This window comes from Chlorocebus sabaeus, chromosome 13, assembly GCF_047675955.1.
Source record: "Chlorocebus sabaeus isolate Y175 chromosome 13, mChlSab1.0.hap1, whole genome shotgun sequence".
NCBI classification, from domain to species: domain Eukaryota; kingdom Metazoa; phylum Chordata; class Mammalia; order Primates; family Cercopithecidae; genus Chlorocebus; species Chlorocebus sabaeus.
The window spans coordinates 60,110,120-60,126,675 of NC_132916.1; positions in this window are offsets into that span (position 1 = coordinate 60,110,120).

Below are 16,556 nucleotides of genomic sequence, written 5' to 3' on the forward strand. Positions count from 1 at the left end.
CAGAAACTTTGCTGAATTCTTTGATCAGTTCTAGGACCTTTCTGGAGGAGTCTTTAGGGTTTTCGATGTAAATGATCATTCGTCAGCAAACAGTGACAGTTTGACTTACTGTTTACCAATTTGGATGCCCTTTATTTCTTTCTCTCATCTGATTGCTCTGGCTAGGACTTTCAGTAGTGTGTTGAAGAGGAGTGATGGGAGTGGGCATCCTTGCCTTGTTCCAGTTATCAGAGGAAATGCTTTCAACTTTTCCCCATTCAGTATTATGTTGGCTCTGGGTTTGTCATAGTTTTATTTACATTGAGGTATATCCCTTGTATGCTGATTTTGCTGAGAGTTTTAAGAATTTTAATCATAAAGGGATGCTGGATTTTGTCAAATACTTTTTCTGCATTTATTCAGATGATCATGTGATTGTTGTTTTTAATTCTGTTTATGTGGTGTATCACATTTATTGACTTACGTGTGTTAAACTATCCCTGCATTCCTGGTATAAAACCCACTTAATCATGGTGGATTATCTTTTTGACATGTTGCTGGATTTGGTTAGCTACCATTTTGTTATGGATTTTAGCATCTGTGTTCTTCAAGGATATCTTCAGGGTCTGTAGTTATGTTTTTGTTTTTTTTTTTGGTTATGTCCTTCCCTGGTTTTGGTATTAGGGTGATGCTGGGTTCATAGAATGAATTAGAAAGGGTTCCCTGTTTATCTTGTGAAATAGTGTCAATAGGATTGGTACCAATTCTTCCTTGAGTGTCTGGTAGAATTCTGCTGTGAATTCATCTGGCCCTGGACTTTCTTTTGTTGGTAATTTTTAAATTACCATTTCAATCTTGCTTCTTGTTATTGGTCTGTTTAGGGTATCTAATTCTTCCTGATTTAAGCTTGGAGGTTTCTATTTTTCTACGAATTTATTCATCTCTTCTAGGGTTTCAAATTTATGTGCATAAAAGTGGGTCATAGTAGCCTTGAATGATCTTTTATATTTCTGTGGTGTCAGTTGTAATATTTCCTATTTTGTTTCTTATTGAGGTTATTTGGATTTTCTCTCTTCTTTGTTGATCTTGCTAATGATGTATCATTTTTATTTATCTTTTCAAAGAACCAGCTGTTTGTTTCATTTATCTTTTATATTTTTCTTGTTTCAATTTCATTTAGCTCTGCTCTGATCTTGGTTATTTTCTTTCTTCTACTGGGTTTTGATTTAGTTTGTTCTTGTTTCTCTAGTTCCTTGAGGTGTGACCTTAAAATGTCAGTTTGTGCTCCTAGAGTCTTTTTGATGTAGGCATTTAGGGCTATGAACTTTCCTTTTAGCACTGCCTTTGCTGTATCTCAGAGGTTTTGATAGATTGTGTCACTATTGTCATTCAGTTCAAAGAATTTTTAAATTTCCATCGTGATTTTGTTTTTGACCCAATGATCATTCAGGAGCAGGTTATTTAATGCAGTTGTTGAATGAAATGTTCTGTATATATTTGTTAAATCCATTTGTTCCAAGATACAGTTTAAATCCATTGTTTCTTTGTTGACTTCCTGTCTTGATGACCTGTCTAGTGCTGTCAGTGGAGCACTAAAGTACCCCATTATTTTTGTGTTGTGTCTATCTCATTTCTTAGGTCTATTAGTAATTGTTTTATAAATTTGGGAGCTCCAGTGTTAGGTGCATATATGTTTAGGATTGTGATATTTTCATGTTGGACAAGGCCTTTTACCATTATATAATGCCCCTCTTTGCCTATTTTTTCACTGTTGTTGCTTTAAAGTTGGTTTTGTCTAATATAAGTATAGCTACCCCTGCTCATTTTTGGTGTCCATTTGCATGAAATGCCTTGTTCCACCCCTTTACTTCAAGTTTGTGTGAGTCCTTATGTGTTAGGTGAGTCTCTTGAAGGCAGCAGATAATTTATTGGTGAATTCTTATCCATTCTGCAGTTCTGTACCTTTTAGGTGGAGCATTTAGGCCATTGACATTCAATATTAATATTGAGATGTGAGTTACCATTCCATTCATCGTACTATTTGTTGCCTGTATACCTTGGTTTTTGGTTTTTGTTTTTTAAATTATGTTTTTGTTTTATAGGTCCTGTGAGATTTATGCTTTAAAGAGGTTCTGTTTTGATGTGTTTCCAGGATTTGTTTCAAAATTTAGAGATCCTTTTAGCAGTTCTTTTAGTGTTGGCTTGGTAGTGGCAAATTCTCTCAGCATTTGTTTGTCTGAAAAAGACTGTATCTTTTCTTCATATATGATGTTTAATTTCACTAGACACAAAATTCTTGGCTGATACTTGTTTTGTTTGAAGAGGCTGAAGACAGGGCCCCAATCCCTTCTAACTTGTAGGGTTTCTGCTGAGAAATCTGCTATTAATCTGATAGGTTTTCCTTTATTGGTTACTTGGTGCTTTCATCTCACAGGTCTTAAGAGCCTTTCCTTTGTCTTAACTTTAGACAACCTGATGATAACGTGCCTACGTGATGATTTTTTTTGCAATGAATTTCCCGGGTGGTTTTCAGGGCTTCTTTTATTTGGATGTCTAGGTCTGTAGCAAGACTGGGCCGTTTTCCTTTATTATTCTCCTAAATATGTTTTCTAAATTTTTTATTTCTCTTCTTTCTCAGGAACAGTGATTATTCTTAGGTTTGGTTGTTTAACATAATCCTAGACTTCCTGGAGTAAGAATATTTTCTTATTCTTTTTTCTTTGTCTTAATTATATTGGGTTAATTCAAAGATCTTTGAGCTCTGAATTTCTTTTTTTCTACTTGTTCAATTCTATTGCTGAGATTTTCCAGAGCATTTTGCATTTCTATACGTGTATCCAATGTTTCCTTAAGTTTTTATTGTTTTTTCTTTATGCTATAAATTTCCTTGACTATTTCTCCCTTCACTTCTTTTATTGCTTTTTGGTTTTCCTTGCACTGGACTTTGCCTTTCTCTGGTGCCTCCCTGATTAGCTTAATAACTAACCTTCTGAATTCCTTTTCAGGTAAATCAGGGATTTATTCTTGGTTTGGATCCATTGCTGGTGAGCTAGTGTGATTTTGGGGGGTGTTAAAGAGCCTTGTTTTGTCATATAACCAGAGTTACTTTTCTGTTTTCTTCTCATTTGGGTAGCTCATCAGAGGGAAGATCTAGGGCTGAAGGCTGCTTTCAGATTCTTTTGTCCTACGAGGTGTTCCCTGGATGTAGTACTCTCACCCTTTTCCTATGGGTGTGGCTTCCTGAGCCGAGCTGTAGCGATTATTTCTCTTCTGGGTCTAGCCACCAGTATGTCTTCCAAGCTCTGGGCTGGTACTGGGGATTGTCTGCATAGAGCCCTGTGATGTGACCTGTCTATGGGTCTCACAGCCGTGCATACCAGCGCCTCTTCTGGTGGAGGTGGCAGCGGGGTGAAATAGACTCTGTGAGGGCTCTTAGCTTTGATAGTTTAATGCTCTATTTTTGTGCTGGTTGGCCGCTGAGGCCAGGAGGTGGTGCTTTCCAGAGAGCATTAGCTGTAGTAGTATGGAGAGGAACAGGCAGTGGGCCAGGCCCTTGAGCTTCCAAGAGTATATGCCCTTTCTCTTCAACTACCAGGGTGGGTAGTAAAGGACCATCCGATGGGGGCAGGATAGGCATGTCTGAGCTCAGACTCTCCTTGGGTGGGTCTTGCTGCGGCTGCTGTAGGGGATGGGGATGAGATTTCCAACTCAATAAAAATGTGTACCTAGGAGGATTATGGCTGCCTCTGCTGAGTCATGCAGGTTGTCAGGGAACTGGAGGAAAGCCAGCCGTCATAGGCCTCACCCAGCTCCCATGCAATCTGAAGGGCCAGTCTCACTCCCACTGTGCTCCCGATAGAGCACTGGGTCTGTTTCCAGGCAGTGGGCAAGCAGACCCGAGAGCTTGCCCCAGGCTACCTGCCTCCAAACTGCAAAAGAAAAGGGGGCTTCTCAACTGGTTCAAATTGTTACGAAGTTCAGCTGGAGACTTCCTTCTCCCTGTGGCATTTACCTGGTGCCTCTGGACCCCCTCCCAAAGTATCCCTGTGATGGTTCCATGGCCTTTCCTGCTGCTTCCTCTACCCCTGTATTTCACTCGGCTCTCTAAATTGATTCAGCTCCAGTTAAGGTTGGAATCTTCTCCCACAAACTAGGCTTTTAGTTTCCCCGGTGGGGGTGTGAGTTTAGGGATGGAGGATCTCCCTTTCCCACTTCCGCAGTTTGGGCACTCACAGTATGTGGGGTGACTTCTGGGTCCTGCAAGAGCAGTCTCCTTCCTTCAAAAGGTCTATGGGTCCTCTTGGGTTTCCTGATTTATTCCTGCAGTCATTCTGGAGCTGAAACTCATGAAGTGAGCCTCCGCATGCTGCTCTATCCGTGAGAGTCCGAGCTGCAATCTAGCCCTGCCTCCCATCTGCCATGATGATTCTAGGTATAGTCATATCTAATACCTGAATCATTTAGCATATATGTCATATCTCTAGATGAGAAGACTAAATATCATAAAATACCTACTTTCTCTAAGTTAATCAGATACAAGTGATTTTGTTTCCAAAACTCAAATGCTTTTAAAATTAATTTGCAAGAGTAAATTTCTAAAATTCCATACACAATTTTTTAATTAAAACAAATAATTGATGTGGACTTCCTCATTAAAATTTAAAATCGCATAAAGCTTATCTGATAAAAAATAGCTCACAGGGGCGTTTGCATAGAAAAAGACTAATAACTCAGTGACACACAATATATAGGAACAAATGCAGGTATTTTGGGATAATTTAGTACATGATGCACATATTATTTAAAATTGGTGGAAGGAAGATTAATTATTCAGCAGGTGATATTAGAATAACTGGCTATTAGAAATAACATTCAATATTATACTTTGTATTTTTACTACAAAATATATTCCAGATACAATAAATATTTAAGTGTAAAACCGGAAACAATGTAAGTATTAAAAGAAAATATAGGTGAATATTTTTAAAATCTAGGGACAGGAGGAAGGTCTTTCAAAGTAGGTGATCAAGGACAAAGTTAATAAAAATATTGATAGATTTAATTAAATGATTTTGTAATCTTTGCACTAAAATCAGTATATGAGGATAAAACACAAATAATATGCTAAGAAAATATTTCAGGATATATAATAGATGAGATACATCATTAATAGGAGTTATTAAAAATCAATAATAAAGTTTACAATTCTAACAAAAATGATCAGTGGCATGAGCAGGGAAGGCATAAAATAAATATAGAGGCACAAAACCATAAAAAATCACCAAATACGCAGAAATTAGCAGAGATCTTGTGTCTGTTAGCTATTTTTGTGTAATAAACATTCCCAAAATTCAATGGTTAAAACAGCAATGACTTGTTATAATAATGTACATGTCTTTTTGTTGTCTGAGGGTTTGTCGGCTGCTTTAGGATGAGCTTAACTGTGCTGGCTCTTGCTTCTGTATGCAGGCTGGGGTCTATCTCTAAGCTGGACTTGCCTGGGACAGTTTAGCTGGAGCATTCCTCCTCCATTTGTCTTTCATAGTCTGCTAGGGCTCCATGTATTTCTCATCCTTTTTCTGGGACCAATGGGCCAGCCCAAGCATGTCCTTCTTGTGGCAATGGCAGAAGTACGAGAGTGCAAGCCTAGCTGGACAAGTGTTTCTTAAGCTTCTGCTTGTGTCACATTTGCTAACATCCCATTGGCTAAATGGCAATTACATGACCAAACTTAGAATGAAGGGGAAAGGAAATATATCTTGTCTTTTAATAGGATGAACTAAAAAGTCATATGGTAAAGGACATGGATACAGGCAAGGGCCAAGATTTGGGGCCATTAATACAATATACCAGATGCCATCTTTTGCACGTTGGTTAGCAGAAGCTTTTTTTACCTTGCTTGTAATAGTCAGTGTCGTCAAGAGGGTTAGGAAACGAGTACTCCCACACACTGCTGAAGGTGGGAGTCTAAATGGCTAATTGGAGTGACCATTTGAGAGTGTGTTTCAAAATTTTATTAAAGGTGTGTGTTTTTGGCTCAATATTTCCATTTTTAAGAATTTACTACAGGAAAACAATTAGGCAAATGTGCAAAGGTTGTACAAGTATAAACCTGGCTAATAGAGAGCCAGTTGTCATGGCAGCATCTGCCTGCAAAGAGGAGCACCCCATTCTGGGGCCTCCTCTCTACTGAGAGCTACACAGATGACGGGACAACCAGCTGCAGAGAGGAGCTGCCCTCTGCTGATACCTGAATACTGGTCAGGATGACTTGCCTAGCAGAAAGGAGCAACCCTCTCTACTAGAAGCTGAACACATGTTGGGGAAGCCCTAGCTGTGGAAAGGAGCTGCCCTCTGAGGGTTTCCTCTGAGCTGTTCTATTGCCCAATAAAGCTCCTTTTCATCTTGCTCACCCTACACTTGTCTGCATTCTTCTTGGGTGTAGGACAAGAACTCAGGACCCACAGAATGAGGCTAAAAGAGCCATAACACAAACAAGGCTGAGATATGCCCCATTGCTCACCACACTGCAAGCAAAGAGAAGGAAAGAAGAGCTGCAGCCTTTCAGAGAGCCCAGACCTGGGAGCTCCCCAAGCCAGGGCTGTGACTCCCTCTTTGGGTTCCCAGCATTTCCAAGGTACTGGGCACCACCGTGTTCCCCAGTGCCAGCTGCGGAAGCTGCTTTCAGTGCACCTGGTCCAGCCACAGCCTTGTGGACAGCAGACGCTCGTGCTGGCACCTGGAGCTTCCTGCCCTGCTGCAGCAGCTGGCATGTCTGACTGCACAGTGACTGGACCTCATGCTCACTCACACATCCCTTGTGCTCCAAACAGTCTCCCTTGGCAGGTGTGGGATCCAGGCTGGTAGTGTGAGCCGAGCACAGCCTGCCAGGCCAAGTGGGCGGAATGAGCCCAGCAGGCCTAAGTGAAACTCAAGGCAAAGGCACCACTGGCCACAGAGGTTTCTGGCCAGAAAAGTGACACCCCAAAGGTCCTGTAACAGTTGTACATGTAAGGCTATACTTTTTTTTAAAAAGTTGACATCAATTTTGATTGATCGATTGATATTTCAGCCTGTTATATATTGTAAATATCACCTCTGAGTTCAATAGTATTAGTCACTAGATTGTTTATAATAGTAAACATTTGGAAAGTTTCTAAGTTCCATTAATACAAAATTGATAAACATAAATGTTGGTACATCCACACAATGGGTTGCTATACAACTGTTAAGATAATGATGCTTGTATTTATTGTCATGAAAGAAATCCATGCCATAATGATTAAATGTAAGGTAGGTGCTTGTTTCAATAATATATATGGTTGTATGTTCATTAAATACATGAAAAAGTATTTATCAGGGTATTTCTATGTTGAAAATTATGGGTGATTTTATTTTCTTATTATGCTTTTAATGTTTTATTGATAGTATCATGAATTAGCAGGCACTTTTTATGACCATTAAAAGACAGAACGTCTACTTCTATTTTTAAAAAGTGATATTGAGAGTTTAATTGTAATTAGTTTCAAGGAAAGTTTATGAGTAACAATATTCTATGTTACAAAGTCAAAACATTCTATGGAAAAATAGCTATGAGTCTTAAAGGAAAGACTTCTCTAGTCATATCATAAATGATGTCTGTTTTCCTTTTGAGCAAAGAGACACAACTCAAAATTAATAGGGGAAATTCAAATGTATAGAAAATAGAATATGAGTAAGAAAGGCATGGATACTTTTACACTGTATATATATATATATATACACACACACACACACACACACACACACACACACACACCCAATCATGCTTTCTATAAAAATAGTGCTTGCTTGGTTCTGTAAAAGGAGGAAATATTTCAGAGTTTATGGCAGAATCATTTTGGAGGTACAGAGGGTTGGTTTGGAAAGGATTACACATTTGCCATACTTTCTTTCATGCTTAATAAAAAAAAGTGATTCTGATCTGATGAATGGAACATTGTTAGAAGTCAGAAAATATTACTGTTTCTCATTATACTTTTCATTTGTCACATGACTTTAATGAAGGACCCTCCTCTTAGCATGAGAGTCATTAGCAACCAAAGGTATGTAGAACGTTTCCTTTTTAATGCAGACATTTAACAAACTAATGAATACTAAAAATAAAACTCTCTAAAAATCATTTTGCTTATACACTGTGAGGATCTGCTAAATCTTTTCTGCTTTTGAATACACAGTAAGAAAATTAATTTAGCGCTTAATCAGCCATCATAATTTTTATAGCAGCAGCAGGTAATTTTATTTAATTTTTCAAAGCAATGAGAGACTATTGGAGTGGGAGCAGGCATGCAGGTAATAAAGAACTCTTTGATTTTCATTGAAACATCGATAATTTAAATGACAGCTTTTGCGGATTCAAGACTAGCAGTTTGCAGAGGGTGCTCTGCAGAGCCTCTTGGGTTCCATGGCATTACCTTGGGGCCCACTGAGGGTGGTGGTTGGAAGAGGAGGAGTCTCCTGGCTCCCATGTCCACATCCTCCACTATAGCTCTGATTTCACAGGTTTTGTATTTCAATGTTCTGTGTGAGTTGGTGTGAAAAATGAGTTCTCTTGCAAAAATAATTTTGAAAACCTTTAACTTGTTCCATCTCCACAGTGTGTAGATGAAGAAACAGATTCAGAGTAGACTCCTGCTCTATTTTAGTATTGTTAACTCCTGGTAGGTGTAAGAATGCACAAAATGCTTCAGTCATCACAGCAATCCTGTCACCTAGGCTAAATAGATATCAGCATCATCGTTTGCCAGATTAGGAAATGGACACAGAGGGTTTCAACAATCTGCCCAAGAGATGGTATGCCTAACTCCTAGTCCTGCTTCTCCTCTTTCTATTCTTTCTTTAAAGTACTTTTTATCTGACCAGGCTGTGTGATTCTCTATGTCTGTGCATGTTCCAACCCAGAGAAGTTTTAGTGTCTAATTCATAGTATTTTAAAATAATTCCACTGAAGCTGCCATTATTAGAAATGATTGATCTCTAAACAGCAGCCCTATGTATGAATATGTCCAATAATGACAAACTCTAGCCAGTAAGTGCTCAGAATAGTGTGAAAGTTTTATTTAGCAATTTTACAAGATTGGTGTGGAGAATATATACAAATGGCTTTATGTGTTTTTCTTTTTTTAGCAGGTTTTAATGAATGATATGTTTATAATTTTAAAAGTTATATTAAAGACCTATAATTTGAACATTGTAGCATTGTAAGCATAAATGTTCTTTATGTTTACAAAAATCTCAATGGTATTCTTGATTTTAAATTGGTCTTTGTGTATGTTATATTCCTCTCAAGTTAAATAAATTTCTATAGATTCTGTATGTTCATTAAAAATATTTGCTCAGTTTAATTACAGTTATTGGGATTAGGGGTAGTCGGTGGGGAAAATGTGTAAGTTCCTGAGGCTTCCCTAAATGGGATGTCCTCTCTGAGGATTGAGACATGTCCAAAAACCCACAGGATTTTGGACCTTCAAAGGTCCTTTAAGGATCTTTGAAGATCCTTCAAGGATCTATTAGCTGAGGGGCCCGAGAGTCTATGAAAAACAGGCATTTTAAAGAGTCCTGGCTCAAATTTTGTTTCATATCTCATCATATCAAAATAAATAAGAATAAAAATTATTATAATTATATTATTTTTCTATGTGAATATATATACACACATCAGATTATATTTAACCATTTCCTCTGTTATTAAGCAATTTAAGACATTTAAGATATTTCTGAATCTTTGCCATTGTTTAAAATAACACTGAAATGAGCATCTAGGTGCATATGTAATTGCATTCATCTCTAATAATTTCCATTGGAAAGATTCCTATTAACGACATTGTTGTACTAATTTACTCTTTCATCAACTTAAAATAATCCTTATACTGCCAAATTCTACTAATATTGAATTATACATTATTTTACTAACATTACTGATGAAAAATTGTATCTTGGTGACTTTTTTTCATATATCTACCAGTATGTTTTTGTCATCTGTAAGTGACATGGAGAGCTTATATTTTTTGACATCTCTGATTTATGTAAAATCATATATGGAATTAGAGAACCTATGACATTAAATTAGATTATCTCTGAATTGAGAAATGGTGATATTTGTTTTCTTCATTCTTTTTGTGAGTTTCTGCCCATATAATATTTTATAATAAAAATGCAAAAAAGATGAATGTATCTTTTTTTTGCAAAAATACATACAATAAAACAAGATACATGTGTTATTATCTACCATTTATGAAATTTTATTATTGTTTTTAGAGGACTTATTCAACATATGAAGGATTTTAGTCAGTAGACACCGTGCCTCTTCACCTGCACCGGAGGTGTTGTTTTTCTTCTCTGTAGCTGGGTGAATAGGGTAGGATGGTAAAAATTTCCACTGAGAATGTAGCAAAATTGATATCTTCACAACAGCTCCAGCATTTGTGAGATGACAAATACTCCACATCAAAGAGGCAACACAGTGCAGTGGTTAGCGCACAGCCCTGGAGTCAAACTCCTTAAATATTACTCCAAGCTTTACCATTTACTTCTTGTGTGACCTTCAGCAAGATACATTTTTTTTGGGCGTCAGTTTCCTCACCTGTGAAATGGGGATATAAACAGAACCTATATCTTAAGGGTATTATAAAGATTAAATGAGGTAACTATACAGAAAACATTTAGAAATTCTGACACTTGTTTTAAAATGGCAATTATCAATTTGGTAAGTGGTCTCATATTCTCTCTTTTTTAAATTTTACTTTAAGTTCTGGATACATGTGCAGAACATGCAGGTTTGTTACATAGGTATACATGTGCCATGGCAGTTTGCTGATCACGGTCTTCTTATGCACATTTACCACATTTCAGTTTGTCGAAGGACACAGTTACCAGATATTTGAATGTGAATGAGGTTTGTTGTAATTACAATTTCATTTGCCTTTTGTGAATGTCTCTGTCACACCAGGGCATGGGGATGACATGAACAAAGGCAGAGCAGTGGAAAAGCATAAACTACGTTCAGGGAATAGTGAAAAATCTAGGTAATCCACAACATAATGCTATCGTAACATACTATTAATTAATGTTAATTAAACAATTATTCATGTTTGGTCTTAACGTCAAGATGAAATATATTTAAATACTTGACTTTATTACGTATATAATATTGATGTAATATCATACAATATTTGTAAAATAAACACAGTTATATACCATGTAAATACATTTCATGTATTCATTCTAACCTACCACCAGGTAGTAAAGTTTCAGAATTTTTTTTTTTTTTTTTTGAGACAGAGTCTTGCTCTGTTGCCCAGGCTGGAGTGCAATGGCATGATCTTGACTCACTGCAACCTCCACCTCCCAAGTTGAAGCAATTCTCATGCCTCAGCCTCCCAAGTGGCTGGGATTACAGACATGAGCCACTACGCCCCGCTAATTTTTGTATTTTTAGTAGGGACAGGGTTTCGCCATGTTGGCCAGGTTGGTCTCGAACTCCCGACCTCAGATGATCCACCCACCTTGGCCTCCGAAAGTGCTGGAACTACAGGCATGAGCCACCACACCTAGCCTCAGATAATTTTTAACTCTGGAGGAGCAGCAATGAAGCACTGTCAGGAATAATTTTCCTACTAGAGAAGCAAGTGGTGACCCTGCATTACAAGGGGCTTATGTGCTGACCTAGTATCTATGTTCTCTAGATAGCAGTGGTCGGATCTCACTCCCGTAACACCCAAGAGTCACTGCATTATAAGGAACCTAGAATTGCTTTTTTTTTTTTTTTTCTGAGACAGAGTTTCACTCTGTCACCCAGGCTGGAGTGCAGTGGCATGATCTCGGCTCACTGCCACCTCCACCTCCTGAGTAGCTAGGATTACAGGCGTGTGCCACCATGCCCAGCTAATTTTTGTGTTTTGAGTAGAGACGGGGTTTTGCCATGTTGGCCAGGCTGGTCTTGAACTCGCCTCCCAAAGTTCTGGGATTACAGGCATGAACCACTGTGCCCAGCCTAGAGTTGCTTTCTTAAAAGCATCAATTATGTTTTAGAGGATGCATTACAACATTTGTGATGAATAATCAAGCAAAGATTGAATATATCACCCTGTTTAAAGTGGAAATCCACCTCCAATGGTTTTGCTGATAATGATAGAATGATATAATTTCAAAAATCATTCTTTTAATTTTTGCTTTGTAAAAATTTTTTGGCTGGGCACGGTGGCTCACGCCTGTAATCCTAGCACTTTGGGAGGTCGAGGCAGGCAGATCACTTGAGGTCAGGAGTTCAAGACCAGCCTGGCCAACATAGTGAAACCCTGTCTCTACTGAAAATACAAAAATTAGCCGGGCATGGTGGCAGGCGCCTGTAGTCCAAGCTACTCCATAGGCCGAGGCAGGAGAAATGCTTAAACCCAGGACGCGGAAGTTGCGGTAAGCTGAGATTGTGCCATTGCACTCCAGCCTGGCAGACAGAGCGAGACTCTATCTCAAAAAAATAAATAAATAAATAAAAAATAAATAAATAAAAATTTGATGTGAGTGATTATATCCACTAGTGGGATTGCTGGATTGTATGGTAGTTCTATTTGTAATATATGAGGTAATAAGTATATATGTATATATCCAAAGAAAATGAAATCAATATGTCAGAGTTATTTGCACTTTCATGTTCACTGCAGCATTATTCCTAATAGTCAAAAAATGGAATCCACCTGAGTCCATCAGTGAATAAATGGATAAAGAAACTGTCATATAGATACACAATGAAACACTTTTCAGCTTAAAAAAGAAGGAAATTTTGCCATTTTTAACAACATGGCAATCTTTTTGAGGAACTTCTATATTGTTTTCCATAATGGTTGTACTAATTTTTATTCCCACCAACAGTGTGCAAGGTGGGTCATTCACATCCTCGCCAACACTTATCTTTTGTCTTTTTGATAATAGTCACTCTAACAGGATTTTCTTATACACATTTACCAAACTTCAGTTTGCTGCAGAACACAATTACCACATATTTCAGTGGGGGCAAGTGTTGCTGTAATTACAATTTCACTTGCCTTTTGTGAATGTCCCTGTGACACCAAGGCATGGGAATGACACGTGTAAAGGCAGAACAATATCACTCCCTAAAGAGGTGATCTCTCACTGTGATTTTAATTTGCATTTTCCTGATAATTAGTGACATTGAGCATTTTTTTTTTTTTCGTATACCAGTTGGATATTTGTATGTCTTATTTTGAGAAATATTTATTTAGGTCCTTTGCCCATTTTTAAATTGGGTTTTTCATTTTCCTGAGTTGAGCCCCTTAAATATTTTGGCTATTAACCCTCTATCAGGTGTATAGTTTGCAAATATCTTCTTCCATTGCATTGGTTGTTTCTTCACTCTGTTGATTGTTTACTTTATTGTGCAGAAGCTTTTTACTTTGATGTAATACTGCTTGTCTCTCTTTGCTTTTGTTGCCTGTGCTTTGGGGGTCATATTCAAAAAAATCATTGTCCAGACCAATGTAATAGAGCTTTTCCCCTACGTTTTGTTTCAGTAGTTTCATAGCTTCAGGTTTTACATTTAAGTCTTTACTCCAGTTTGAGTTGAGTTTTGTATATGGTGTGAGATAAGATTCTATTTTCATTCTTTTGCATGTGGATATTCAGTTTTCCCAACACCATTTATTGAAGAGACTGTCCTTTCCTCACTGTGTGTTCTTGGCACTTTTGTTGAAAATGAGTTGGCTGGAAAAGCCTGGATTTATTTCTGGGCTCTCTATTCTGTTCCTCTTGTTGTGTCTGTTTTTATGCCTGTACCATGCTATTTTGATTACTATAGATTTGTAGACTATTTTGAATCCAGGTAGTGAATATGTGCAGGAAGCTCAAGCAAAACACCCTGAGTATATATGAAGCAGTTCTTTATATGGCCTTCACGAGGATTGGCCTCTCATAGGGCTCGATTTTTGTATAACTGTTAGTTTTAACTACATCCTAGGTTCTAGAGAAAATTCTGGAGCTGAGACTTAGATATGCATTTGTACAACTTCCTTGTCTGCCAATCTAAAAGTCAATCTTACTGATAATCCCTATGTTTCTTTTATGCTTATTTCCTCTTATCACTCATTCGTAGCTAATATACTATGTATTTCACTTGCTTATGTGAACCCCATCATAGCTCCATGAACATAGCACCATGGGAGCAGGAATTATCTATTTTGTTCATTGTCGTAGTCACAGTGTCAAGAGAAGTGTTTGGCACATTGCATGTGTACAATAAATAATTTTAAATAACAGTCACCCTATTTTATATATCCTATTTTAGTATTTAGGCATGGTAGATATTTCATGGGTATTTATATATTTCCAAACTTTGGAAGGAAAAAAGAAAAAACACTCTATAGAAGGCAAATTGAGAGGCCTGAAAGTTTAGAAGTGACAAGCAACCTAGAAATAGCCACACAGTTTTAGTGATCACAATCAATTTTTGTCATTAATCTGGATTTACTAACTTCTCAAAGTTATCATGTACGTGAAAGTGACTTTAATCTGCTGATGCTCTGTGGTGTTCTACAAAATTGCTAAATTGCTTTTATATGAAATTGGGTAAGATATAACCCTTCTCCTACCTTATATATTATTTTTTAGCCATGAACCAAATTTTTCTAGCTAAGCCAATTTAAAAAGTATTAGAAATGCAAGTGTATTGCCATTGTTCTAAAATGTAGTTTTAAAATTCCATTTTTCAAGGTGGGATTTGTGATTATATGTGAGGTACTTCATTGTCTCTCAGGTCACTTCCCAGTCAAAATCAGTCCATTTTGCCATTCCTGAGGCAGGGTCTGCTCTGTGTGACTCACAGTTACTTCCATGAATATTTATCCTGCCTGTACTGTTGGAATCACCTTGAGATCATGTACAATTAGTTAGGGTTGATAGAATTAGTAATGCTACTGGTTGTGTTGCAGCATCTATGGGTCTCAGTGAAGTGGGACCCAATCCCTTCTCCCCATGACTCTGTTTTCTGTCTCTTCTTGATTCTGCCTGCCATTTTGGGGGTGCCAATTTATTTCCTTAGTAAAAACAACAGTAGTTACATATTAAGATACAACTATATTATTTGTTTTTTTTTTCCTTAAATCCACTATTACTTTTTGTCTTTTCATTGATTAAACTTCAGGCAAAACTTATTTGGCTGTGTTGAAGAACATTTTGCAATTTTCTTTTCCCTGTGTCTTGCACACTTTGTAGCATTGTGCTTGTGTGTACTGTCTTTATAAGTTCGAATCTATTAAGTGACTGTTCTTTTCATAAATCCTGTATAATACTTGATTTTCATCATTTATTTTTATTTTGTCACCTGTACTCTCTTGTCCTGAGTACAAAGAACACATATTCATCTCTGTACCTTTTTTGTTTATTGATAGTTTACACTTTCTTTGAACAATGTTTAAATGTATATTTATTTATATTTGCTTATCCAGTCTTATAAAGAACAATTTCACAAGTATTTAGTCCCTGCTCATCTTCTTTTGATATTCCTTATATAGTCTAGTAATGGGTTACTTGGGATATTTATTCTTCTGTATTTTAAAATCATGAATCTCTAACAGCTCTATCCACCAAAGAATCTTTTGAACTAAAAAATGCACACAGACAGACCACATTTTCGAAGGATTCAATTTCAAAATAAAGTTACTTCCTACTCAGCCCTGCAAAATGAGGTATCTTCTCTTGATAAAGTTGTGCAAATAATGAATTTCAATCATTGAAATATTCTAAAAATATGTTATCTTGCCTAAGTAATTGCTTCTATGCCTTTAGCAATTAAAAAACATGAAAACATAAGCCTTTGTAAAAGCACATATTTTTACCTTCCATTTGAGTAATTTTTATTAGTGAAGGAATTTTGTATAGGTATATATTTGAGAAACTTTTTAATAAAATTGTGTTTTTCTGATTATAAAATGATGCAGTTTCATTAAAAACATTTATAAAGCAGAAAAATACATAGAATATAAAAATCATCCATATTTTCATAGCCAGCAAATCATTGTTATGTTAAAAATACATATCTATAAATAATAATTTTTAACAGAACTGGAATCATATATAAGTTCATTTACTGCTTGTCTCTTAACAATAATGTATAATCTAATGGTTAGTGGACAATTCATCATATGATGTTTTCATTATTTAATAAATTCCTCATTCTTAGACATTTAGATTGTTTTCATATTTTTCACTGTTATGTATAATGATGTGATGAACTTTTTTGAAAATAAATAATCATATGGTTTTCTGTTAACTGCCTTACATACTTCATTTGGAGTTAAATCACTGAGTAAAAAGATTCACATCTCCTCCCACACTCTGCCTTCTCTTATGTGATTTAGTACCTTTTGTTTGCCTTAATCTCTTTCTGCAAAGTAAGAAAGTGATCTGAAAAACTAATTTATATACAGTGTTGTTAACTTGTATGTGTTTTCCTGTCCCTTTCCCTTGTTCATCTGTCCTAGACCAATTTTGAGAAGCAGATTCCATAGACAGAGGTTTATTTGCAGATT